The sequence below is a fragment of the Hyla sarda genome, chromosome 10 (genome assembly GCF_029499605.1).
Source record: "Hyla sarda isolate aHylSar1 chromosome 10, aHylSar1.hap1, whole genome shotgun sequence".
NCBI lineage: Eukaryota > Metazoa > Chordata > Amphibia > Anura > Hylidae > Hyla > Hyla sarda.
Genome location: NC_079198.1, coordinates 106,039,260 through 106,052,005, shown reverse-complemented (window position 1 = coordinate 106,052,005; position 12,746 = coordinate 106,039,260).

Genomic DNA, 12,746 nt, shown 5'->3' with positions numbered 1-12,746 from the left:
GTCATGGCATGCTTTGGTGGAATGTCTTGAATCATAGTGAGCAAACCAGATGGACAATACTGGCTCTGATGGGTTGCGATTACCTGGCAGCCACAACAGCTTTAACTTTACATTAAAACCACAGTGTCAGCCTCTCGTGCCTTTATGTTATATGAGCTGAATGTACATAACGGCTCTTGTTTTTGCAGCCATACTTTCCAAACCTCTTGCAGAACACGGAGGTGCAGATGGTTTACACATCAGCTACAATTTGCAATAATATCCCTGGGCCCACAATCCCTTTTGGCAACTCCAGACAATCTTTTGTAAGTTTGTCCTGAGGCCACATTATATTGATGTAAAAGTATCAACCTTATTTTATGTGTCCTACTTTATCCACGTTTCCTATTCCTGTAATAAAAGCCCTGGAATAACCCACCTTGGCCGTCAGGAGGACACGCCAGCTTCAGATTTTTCTATTCTGGATCTAGAGCGGCGTCCCTTCTGAGGCTTTATGAGCAAAGCAGAGAATGATGAACAATGGCCCACATTATGCAGTTTCCTCCAGATCTTTGCAGAACTGGAGCAGCTAAAATGCCACAAGTAATAATATAAAATATTTTAGCAGTAACATTTTTGACTTTTCATAAAACGTTGGCAAGGTACAGATCTATGCCTGCTCACAGTGTTTCACTTGTCAGGTCAGCAGTGTCTGCTCCAGAGATGCTCTCCCTACATTGGACTATTGTCAAATATCTTAGAACTTATAAATATTGGCGGCTACTGAATTGTAAGGAATCGTCTTCTTCCATGCACTGAGTGTCAGGAATCTTCTTTCATGCACTAAGGCTGAATGATCTTCTCCTTCCATGCAATGAGTATCAGGGATCTTCTCTTTTCATGTACCAAGTGTCAGGGCTCTTCTCCTTCCATGCATTGAGTGTCAAGGATCTTCTCCATCCATGAACTAAGGCTAAAGGATCTTCTCTAGGGATGAGCGAATCAAATCTGACTAATCTGAATTCATTATGAATTTCAGGAAAAATCTGCTCCGCAACGAATCGAAATATCGTTACGATTCAATCGCACGAAACGCTTCACTAACTTAATTTAGTGCGGTCCAGGCTCCAGGGCATCTAAGATGGTGGCTCCACATGTCAGGACATGGGGCAAGGAACTCTGAGAAGGCGGGGACACAGGTTGGCGGGATGACCCTGAATCACATGCAGCATGCAGCCTATCAGCAGCCAGCCACCCCCTGTGATGTCACAGCCCTATATAATCTGAAGCCATCTTGCGGCAAGTCACTTCAGCATTCTATTGCAGAGAGACAGGGACAGAGAGCAGTGTGTTGCACAGAAAAGCATTTTTACAGCAGCGATTCACCTCAAGCTCAAATCCAGCCTAGAAGCACTGATAGCGAAGGGAGAGAGATTGAGAGAGAAAGTGCAATTTTGGGTGTAGTACACAGCACTGGTGTGTACAACAACTGAAGAGCTAATAGTAGCCAGCCAGTTAGGGTAAGCAGAGCACTAAAAGCCATATTCACCTGCTATTAGTGCCTAATACAGGTTACATAGCAGAGCGTATTGTCCTCTATTAAGTGTAACTCTGCGTACATCGGTGGTGTACCATTTTGTTCCTGTTAACCCCTTAAGGACGCAGGACGTAAATGTACGTCCTGGTGAGGTGGTACTTAACGCACCAGGACGTACATTTACGTCCTAAGCATAACCGCGGGCATCGGAGCGATGCCCGTGTCATGCGCGGCTGATCCCGGCTGCTGATCGCAGGAAGTGACCCGCCGGCAATGGCCGACGCCCGCGATCTCGCGGGCGTCCGCCATTAACCCCTCAGGTGCCGGGATCAATACAGATCCCGGCATCTGCGGCAGTTCGCGATTTAAATGAACGATCGGATAGCCCGCAGCGCTGCTGCGGGGATCCGATCATTCATAACGCCGCACGGAGGTCCCCTCACCTTCCTCCGTGCGGCTCCCGGCGTCTCCTGCTCTGGTCTGTGATCGAGCAGACCAGAGCAGGAGATGACCGATAATACTGATCTGTTCTATGTCCTATACATAGAACAGATCAGTATTAGCAATCATGGTATTGCTATGAATAGTCCCCTATGGGGACTATTCAAGTGTAAAAAAAAATGTAAAAAAATGTAAAAGTAAAAGTAAAAAAAAGTGAAAAATCCCCTCCCCCAATAAAAAAGTAAAACGTCCGTTTATTCCTATTTTACCCCCAAAAAGCGTAAAAAACATTTTTTATAGACATATTTGGTATCGCCGCGTGCGTAAATGTCCGAACTATTAATGTGGTATCAAAAAAAAGTACAGATCATGGCGCAAAAAATGAGCCCCCATACCGCCGCTTATACGGAAAAATAAAAAAGTTAGAGGTCATCAAAATAAAGGGATTATAAACGTACTATAATATAAAAGTATATAATAATGGGTATCATTTTAATCGTATTGACCCTCAGAATAAAGAACACATGTCATTTTTACCATAAATTGTACGGTGTGAAAACAAAACCTTCCAAAATTAGCAAAATTGCATTTTTCGTTTTAATTTCCCCACAAAAATAGTGTTTTTTGGTTGCGCCATACATTTTATGATATAATGAGTGATGTCATTACAAAGGATAACTGGTCGCGCAAAAAACAAGCCCTCATACTAGTCTGTGGATGAAAATATAAAAGAGTTATGATTTTTAGAAGGCGAGGAGGAAAAAATTAAAACGTAAAAATTAAATTGTCTGAGTCCTTAAGGCCAAAATGGGCTGAGTCCTTAAGGGGTTAAAGTCTTAAGGGCCTAGTTACTGTGAAAGGCCAGCCAAAAGTACACACCTGCTGCTGTTCTAGACAAATACTATTTTAAGCAGAGTGGAGCGCATTGTCCTCCCCTCGTAAGTGCATACCACGTACATACATCTATGTGGTGTATCATTTTGTTCCTGTTATAGTCCCAAGGGCCTAGTTACTGTGAAAGGCAAGGCAAAAGTACACATCTGCTGCTGTTCTAGACAAATACTGTTTTAAGCATAGTGGAGCGCATTGTCCTCCCCTCATAAGTGCATACCACGTACGTACATCTATGTGGTGTACCATTTTGTTCCTGTTAAAATCTTAAGGGCCTAGTTACTGTGAAAGGCCAGCCAAAAGTACATACCTGCTGGTGTTGTAGACAAATACTGTTTTAAGCCTGGTGGAGCGTATTGTCCTCCCCTCATATATGTACTAAGTATGTCAGGCAAAGAAGTGCCAGGACGTGCACAGGTCTAAAATCATCAGGCGCAGGCAGAGGTCTCAGCAGACTAGGGGTGAGTGGCAGTAGGAGTCGCAGCGAGAGACCTGAGCTCCCGGTATGAGGTAGCCGTTGTGTTTCGACCAGCAACCCATCTGCTGTCATTAATTGGTTAACACAGTCATCCACTTCATTACAAGTGACATCTGACACCCCCAGTCAACAGTGGGTGGGTTCCTCAGACACAACCTTCAGTTGGCATGGCCCAGGAGATGTCCCTGTCCTCCCATTGCCTCTGTCCTATGCTGTTCCCTCCCCCACAGAAGTATCATATGCTGTGGGTTCAGCTTCACTATCTAGTGAGGACGATCTACTACAGGACAGGTCAGCAGCTACTTCCCAGCCAAGAAGTGGAAGAGACATCCGCCGCTTCCTCCGCTAGGCGGGCATGTAGTGATGAGGAGAGTGGCTTGGGAGGTGGTGTTGTAAGCGTTCAGGCTCCTGAAGCAGACACTGTTGAGGAACCTGAGGAGGACATCAGTGACGTGCAGACACAACTCAATGATGATGAAGCCGATCACACTTGAGAGCCGGGTGCAGAAGGGGCTTCATCATCATCAGGAGAAGAGGGTTGCAGGTTGCCTGTGAGGCAGCAGCTGAGCCAGCAAGGTGGTAGCATGGTGGCAGAAGTGGAAAGTCTGGAGCAAAACATGCCCGGGGTAGACCACTTGCTTTGCAGCAGCCTACCTTCACGGGAGGTAGTGGAACAGGGGTTCCTGGGGTCGGCAGCAGTAGCAATCAAACTGTGCGGACTGTTGGTGGGAAAATCAGCTACTCGGCGGTGTGGAAGTTTTTCATCAAGCATCAGGAGGAGGTTAACCTGGCCACATGCAAGATGTGTCGGCAGAAGGTGAACAGTGGCCAGAGTCCCAATGTTGGCACCACGGCTCTGCGTCAACATACAGTGGGGGATCAAAAGTTTGGGCACCCCAGGTAAAAATTTGTATTAATGTGCATAAAGAACCCAAGGAAAGATGGAAAAATCTCCAAAAGGCATCAAATTACAGATTAGACATTCTTATAATATGTCAACAAAAGTTAGATTTTATTTCCATCATTTACACTTTCAAAATAACAGAAAACAAAAAATGGCGTCTGCAAAAGTTTGGGCACCCTGCAGAATTTATAGCATGCACTGTCCCCTTTGCAAAGCTGAGATCTGCCAGTGTCATGGATTGTTCTCAATCATCATCCGGGAAGACCGGGTGATGTCAATCTCAAAGGTTTTAAATGCCCAGACTCATCTGACTTTGCCCCAACAATCAGCACCATGGGTTATTCTAAGCAGTTCTCTAGAAATCTGAAACTGAAAATAGTTGACGCTCTAAAAGCTGCAGAAGGCTTTAAGAAGATAGCAAGACGTTTTCAGATGTCAATATTCTCTGTTCGGAATGTAATTAAGAAATGGCAGTCATCAGGAACTGTGGAAGTTAAAGCAAGATCTGGAAGACCAAGAAAAATATCAGACAGAAAAGCTCGCAGGATTGTGAGAAAAACTATTCAAAACCCACGTTTGACTGCACAATCCCTCCAGAAAGATCTGGCAGACACTGGAGTTGTGGTACACTATTTCACTATAAAGAGATACTTGTACAAATATGGTCTTCATGGAAGAGTCATCAGAAGAAAACCTCTTCTACCTCTTCTACGTCCTCACCACAAAAATCAGCGTTTGAACTTTTGAACTTTGCAAATGAACATATAGACAAGCCTGATGCATTTTGGAAACAAGTTCTGTGGACCGATGAGGTTTAAATTGAACTTTTTGGCCAGAATGAGCAAAGGTACGTTTGGAGAAGAAGGGGAACAGAATTTAATGAAAAGAACCTCTGTACAACTGTTAAGCATGAGGGTGGATCAATCATGCTTTGGGGTTGTATTGCAGCCAGTGGCACAGGGAACATCTCACGAGTAGAAGGAAAAATGGATTCAATAAAATTTCAGCAAATTTTAGATGCTAACTTGATGCCATGTGTGAAAAAGCTGAAGTTAAAGAGAGGATGGCTTCTACATGTTACGCCGAGCGCTCCGGGTCCCCGCTCCTCCCCGGAGCGCTCGCTACATCCTCGCTACTGCAGCGCCCCGGTCAGATCCACTGACCGGGTGCGCTGCGATACCGCCTCCAGCCGGGATGCGATTCGCGATGCGGGTGGCGCCCGCTCGCGATGCGCACCCCGGCTCCCGTACCTGACTCGCTCTCCGTCGGTCCTGTCCCGGCACGCGCGGCCCCGCTCCCTAGGGCGCGCGCGCGCCGGGTCTCTGCGATTTAAAGGGCCACTGCGCCACTGATTGGCGCAGTGGTTCTAATTAGTGTGTTCACCTGTGCACTCCCTATGTATACCTCACTTCCCCTGCACTCCCTCGCCGGATCTTGTTGCCATCGTGCCAGTGAAAGCGTTTCCTTGTGTGTTCCTAGCCTGTGTTCCAGACCTCCTGCCGTTGCCCCTGACTACGATCCTTGCTGCCTGCCCCGACCTTCTGCTACGTCCGACCTTGCTTTTGTCTACTCCTTTGTACCGCGCCTATCTTCAGCAGTCAGAGAGGTTGAGCCGTTGCTAGTGGATACGACCTGGTTACTACCGCCGCAGCAAGACCATCCCGCTTTGCGGCGGGCTCTGGTGAATACCAGTAGTAACTTAGAACCGGTCCACTAGCACGGTCCACGCCAATCCCTCTCTGGCACAGAGGATCCACCTCCTGCCAGCCGGCATCGTGACAGTAGATCCGGCCATGGATCCCGCTGAAGTTCCTCTGCCAGTTGTCGCCGACCTCACCACGGTGGTCGCCCAGCAGTCGCAACAGATAGCGCAACAAGGCCACCAGCTGTCTCAACTGACCATGATGCTACAGCAGCTACTACCACAGCTTCAGCAATCATCTCCTCCGCCAGCTCCTGCACCTCCTCCGCAGCGAGTGGCCGCTTCCAGCCTACGACTATCCTTGCCGGATAAATTTGATGGGGACTCTAAGTTTTGCCGTGGCTTTCTTTCACAATGTTCCCTGCACTTGGAGATGATGTCGGACCAGTTTCCTACTGAAAGGTCTAAGGTGGCTTTCGTAGTCAGCCTTCTGTCTAGGAAAGCTCTGTCATGGGCCACACCGCTCTGGGACCGCAATGACCCCGTCACTGCCTCTGTACACTCCTTCTTCTCGGAAATTCGAAGTGTCTTTGAGGAACCTGCCCGAGCCTCTTCTGCTGAGACTGCCCTGCTGAACCTGGTCCAGGGTAATTCTTCCGTTGGCGAGTACGCCATACAATTCCGTACTCTTGCTTCCGAACTATCCTGGAATAATGAGGCCCTCTGCGCGACCTTTAAAAAAGGCCTATCCAGCAACATTAAAGATGTTCTGGCCGCACGAGAAATTCCTGCTAACCTGCATGATCTCATTCATCTAGCCACTCGCATTGACATGCGTTTTTCCGAAAGGCGTCAGGAGCTCCGCCAGGATATGGACTTTGTTCGCACTAGGCGTTTTTTCTCCCCGGCTCCTCTCTCCTCTGGTCCTCTGCAATCCGTTCCTGTGCCTCCCGCCGTGGAGGCTATGCAAGTTGACCGGTCTCGCTTGACACCTCAAGAGAGGACACGACGCCGCATGGAGAATCTTTGCCTGTACTGTGCCGGTACCGAACACTTCCTGAAGGATTGTCCTATCCGTCCTCCCCGCCTGGAAAGACGTACGCAGACTCCGCACAAAGGTGAGACAGTCCTTGATGTCAACTCTGCTTCTCCACGTCTTACTGTGCCTGTGCGGATATCTGCCTCCACCTTCTCCTTCTCTACTATGGCCTTCTTGGATTCCGGATCTGCAGGAAATTTTATTTTGGCCTCTCTCATCAACAGGTTCAACATCCCGGTGACCAGTCTCGCCAGACCCCTCTACATCAATTGTGTTAACAATGAAAGATTGGACTGTACCATACGTTACCGCACGGAGCCCCTTCTAATGTGCATCGGACCTCATCACGAAAAAATTGAGTTTTTGGTCCTCCCCAATTGCACTTCCGAAATTCTCCTTGGACTACCATGGCTTCAACGCCATTCCCCAACCCTTGATTGGTCCACAGGGGAGATCAAGAGCTGGGGTACCTCTTGTTTCAAAGACTGCCTTAAACCGGTCCCCAGTACTCCCTGCCGTGACCCTGTGGTTCCTCCTGTAACCGGTCTCCCTAAGGTCTATATGGACTATGCTGACGTATTTTGCAAAAAACAAGCTGAGACTTTACCTCCTCACAGGCCTTATGACTGTCCTATTGACCTCCTCCCGGGCACTACTCCACCCCGGGGCAGAATTTATCCCCTGTCCGCCCCAGAGACTCTTGCTATGTCCGAATACATCCAGGAAAATTTAAAAAAGGGGTTTATCCGCAAATCCTCCTCTCCTGCCGGAGCTGGATTTTTCTTTGTGTCCAAGAAAGATGGCTCCCTACGTCCTTGCATTGACTACCGCGGACTTAATAAAATCACGGTAAAGAACCGCTACCCCCTACCTCTTATCTCTGAACTCTTTGATCGCCTCCAAGGTGCCCACATCTTTACCAAACTGGACTTAAGAGGTGCTTATAATCTCATCCGCATCAGGGAGGGGGACGAATGGAAAACTGCATTTAACACTAGAGATGGACACTTTGAGTATCTGGTCATGCCCTTTGGCCTGTGCAACGCCCCTGCCGTCTTCCAAGACTTTGTTAATGAAATTTTTCGTGATCTCTTATATTCCTGTGTTGTTGTGTATCTGGACGATATTCTGATTTTTTCTGCCAACTTAGAAGAACACCGCCAGCATGTCCGCATGGTTCTTCAGAGACTTCGAGACAATCAACTTTATGCCAAAATGGAGAAATGTCTGTTTGAATGTCAATCTCTTCCTTTCCTAGGATACTTGGTCTCTGGCCAGGGACTACAAATGGATCCAGATAAACTCTCTGCCGTCTTAGATTGGCCACGCCCCTCCGGACTCCGTGCTATCCAACGTTTTTTGGGGTTCGCCAATTATTACAGACAATTTATTCCACATTTTTCCACCATTGTGGCTCCTATCGTGGCTTTAACCAAGAAGAATGCCAATCCTAAGTCCTGGCCTCCTCAAGCGGAAGACGCTTTTAAACGGCTCAAGTCTGCCTTTTCTTCTGCTCCCGTGCTCTCCAGACCTGACCCATCTAAACCCTTCCTATTGGAGGTTGATGCCTCCTCAGTGGGAGCTGCAGCGGTCCTTCTACAAAAAAAACTCTTCCGGGCATGCTGTTACTTGTGGTTTTTTTTCTAGGACCTTCTCTCCGGCGGAGAGGAACTACTCCATCGGGGATCGAGAGCTACTGGCCATTAAATTAGCACTTGAGGAATGGAGGCATCTGCTGGAGGGATCAAAATTTCCAGTTATCATTTACACCGATCACAAGAATCTCTCCTATCTCCAGTCTGCCCAACGGCTGAATCCTCGCCAGGCCAGGTGGTCTCTGTTCTTTGCCCGTTTTAATTTTGAAATTCACTTTCGCCCTGCCGACAAGAACATTAGGGCCGATGCTCTCTCTCGTTCCTCGGATGCCTCGGAAGTAGAGCTCTCTCCGCAACACATCATTCCTCCTGACTGCCTGATCTCCACTTCCCCAGCCTCCATCAGGCAAACTCCTCCAGGGAAGACCTTCGTTTCTCCACGCCAACGCCTCGGAATCCTCAAATGGGGTCACTCCTCCCACCTCGCAGGCCATGCGGGCATCAAAAAATCCTTGCAACTCATCTCTCGTTTCTATTGGTGGCCGACTCTGGAGACGGATGTTGTTGATTTTGTGCGGGCCTGCACTGTCTGTGCCCGGGATAAGACTCCTCGCCAGAAGCCTGCTGGTCTCCTTCATCCTCTGCCTGTCCCCGAACAGCCTTGGTCTCTGATTGGTATGGACTTCATTACAGACTTACCCCCATCCCGTGGCAACACTGTTGTTTGGGTGGTCGTTGATCGATTTTCCAAGATGGCACATTTTATTCCTCTTCCTGGTCTTCCTTCAGCGCCTCAGTTGGCAAAAAATTTTTTGTACACATTTTTCGTCTTCACGGTTTGCCCACGCAGATCGTCTCGGATAGAGGCGTCCAATTCGTGTCAAAATTTTGGAGGGCTCTCTGTAAACAACTCAAGATTAAATTAAACTTCTCTTCTGCTTATCATCCTCAATCCAATGGGCAAGTAGAAAGAATTAACCAGGTCCTGGGTGACTATTTACGGCATTTTGTTTCCTCCCGCCAGGATGACTGGGCAGATCTTCTACCATGGGCCGAATTCTCGTACAACTTCAGAGTCTCTGAATCCTCTTCCAAATCCCCATTTTTCGTGGTGTACGGCCGTCACCCTCTTCCCCCCCTCCCTACTCCCTTGCCCTCTGGTTTGCCCGCTGTGGATGAAATAACTCGTGATCTTTCCACCATATGGAAAGAGACCCAAAATTCTCTCTTACAGGCTTCATCTCGCATGAAAAAGTTTGCCGATAAGAAAAGAAGAGCTCCCCCCATTTTTTCTCCCGGAGACAAGGTATGGCTCTCCGCTAAATATGTCCGCTTCCGTGTCCCCAGCTACAAATTGGGACCACGCTATCTTGGTCCTTTCAAAATTTTGTGCCAGATTAATCCTGTCTCTTACAAACTTCTTCTTCCTCCTTCTCTTCGTATTCCTAATGCCTTTCATGTCTCTCTTCTTAAACCACTCATCATCAACCGTTTCTCTCCCAAACTTGTTTCTCCCACTCCTGTTTCCGGCTCTTCGGACATCTTCTCTGTAAAGGAGATACTGGCCTCCAAGAAGGTCAGAGGGAAAACCTTTTTTTTGGTCGATTGGGAGGGCTGTGGTCCTGAAGAGAGATCCTGGGAACCTGAGGACAATATCCTAGACAAAAGTCTGGTCCTCAGGTTCTCAGGTTCCAAGAAGAGGGGGAGACCCAAGGGGGGGGGGTACTGTTACGCCGAGCGCTCCGGGTCCCCGCTCCTCCCCGGAGCGCTCGCTACATCCTCGCTACTGCAGCGCCCCGGTCAGATCCACTGACCGGGTGCGCTGCGATACCGCCTCCAGCCGGGATGCGATTCGCGATGCGGGTGGCGCCCGCTCGCGATGCGCACCCCGGCTCCCGTACCTGACTCGCTCTCCGTCGGTCCTGTCCCGGCACGCGCGGCCCCGCTCCCTAGGGCGCGCGCGCGCCGGGTCTCTGCGATTTAAAGGGCCACTGCGCCACTGATTGGCGCAGTGGTTCTAATTAGTGTGTTCACCTGTGCACTCCCTATGTATACCTCACTTCCCCTGCACTCCCTCGCCGGATCTTGTTGCCATCGTGCCAGTGAAAGCGTTTCCTTGTGTGTTCCTAGCCTGTGTTCCAGACCTCCTGCCGTTGCCCCTGACTACGATCCTTGCTGCCTGCCCCGACCTTCTGCTACGTCCGACCTTGCTTTTGTCTACTCCCTTGTACCGCGCCTATCTTCAGCAGTCAGAGAGGTTGAGCCGTTGCTAGTGGATACGACCTGGTTACTACCGCCGCAGCAAGGCCATCCCGCTTTGCGGCGGGCTCTGGTGAATACCAGTAGTAACTTAGAACCGGTCCACTAGCACGGTCCACGCCAATCCCTCTCTGGCACAGAGGATCCACCTCCTGCCAGCCGGCATCGTGACACTACAAATGGATAATGATCCTAAACACACCTTGAAATCCATGGGGGATTACATCAAGAGGCGTAAACTGAAGGTTTTGCCATGGCCTTCACAATCTCCTGACCTCAACATAATTGAAAATCTATGGATAGACCTTAAAAGAGCAGTGCGTGACAGACAGCCCAGAAATCTCAAAGAACTGGAAGACTTTTGTAAGGAAGAATGGGCAAAGATACCTCAAACAAGAATTGAAAGACTCTTGGCTGGCTACAAAAAGTGTTTACAAACTGTGATACTTGCCAAAGGGGGCAGTACAAGATATTAACTCTGCAGGGTGCCTAAACTTTTGCAGACGCCATTTTTTTGTTTTCTGTTATTTTGAAAGTGGAAATGATGGAAATAAAATCTAACTTTTGTTGACATATTATAAGAATGTCTAATCTGTAATTTGATGCCTTTTGGAGATTTTTCCATCTTTCCTTGGCTTCTTTATACACATTAATACAAATTTTTACCTGGGGTGCCCAAACTTTTGATCCCCACTGTATGCAGCATTACCATAAAGCGGCCTGGGAGAACCGTGGCTCCAATGTGGTGGTCCAGCCTGCTGCACCACCCTGTGGCACGCCGCTCCCTGTTTCAGCCAGCCAAGGGTCCACCACCTCAGCCGAAGGGAGCTGTCTGTCATACCCATCTTCTGTCGCTCCAGATGCTCCTGCTCCTCCTACTTCGAGTCAGTCATTCCACCAGCAATCCATCGGTGAAGCCATGACCAAGAGACAACAGTATGTGCCCACTCATCCAACGGTGCAGAAGCTAAATGTGCTCCTGCCCAAGTTGCTGGTGCTGCAGTCCCTCTCTTTTGAAGAACTGATGGCTTGTGCCGAGCCGAGGTGAAGAGCCACAAGCCATCATTTCTTTGCAAAAAAAGCAGTACCAGCCCTGCACAATTTTGTGGAACAGAAGGTGGGCCAGTCCTTGAGCCTGTCGGTGCGTACCAAAGTGCCCGGAAGTGCCGACATGTGGAGCTGTAACCATGATCAGAGACAATACATGTCGTTTACGGCCCACTGGGTGAATGTGGTTCCTGCACAGCCACAACAGCAACTTGGACAGGTCATGCCGCTTCTGCCTCCACGCTCTCAGGCCATTGGTCCTGTGACTCCGCCTCCTTATCGTCCACCGTGTCCTCATCCTCCACTGCACAAAAAAGTCTCAGTGCCCCTCCAGCATACCATGTGTGCAGGGCACGGCGGTGTCACGCTGTCCATTACATGGTTTGCCTTGGCGAACGGAGTCACACAGGGGAGAAAATGCTAAAAGTCATTAATCAAGAAATGGAATCATGGCTTACTCCACGAAAACTGGAAATGGGAACCATGGTGACTGACAACGGGAAGAACATTTTGTCTGCGCTGCAACAAGGAAGCCTGAGACAGGCACCCTGCATGGCACACATGTTCAATCTGGTTGTCATCCGGTTCCTCAAGTGTTCCCCCCATCTGCAAGATATCCTAACAATGGGGAGGAACCTTTGCAAGCACTTCAGCCACTAGTACACCACAAAACACACCCTCCTTGAGCTGCAGTGTCAGAATGGCATTTCCCAACATAGTATGATTTGCGACGTTTCCACACGTTGGAATTCTACCCTCAATATGTTGGACCGACTATACGAACAGAGAAAAGCCATCACCGATTTCTTGATGATCCAAGCGGATAGGGGGGACTCCCCTGTGTAGCTTCAATGTGAACCAGTGGCAGCTCATACATGACACCTGTCGTTTGCTCAGGCCCTTCGAGGAAGCCACATTATTAGTTAGTCACCAG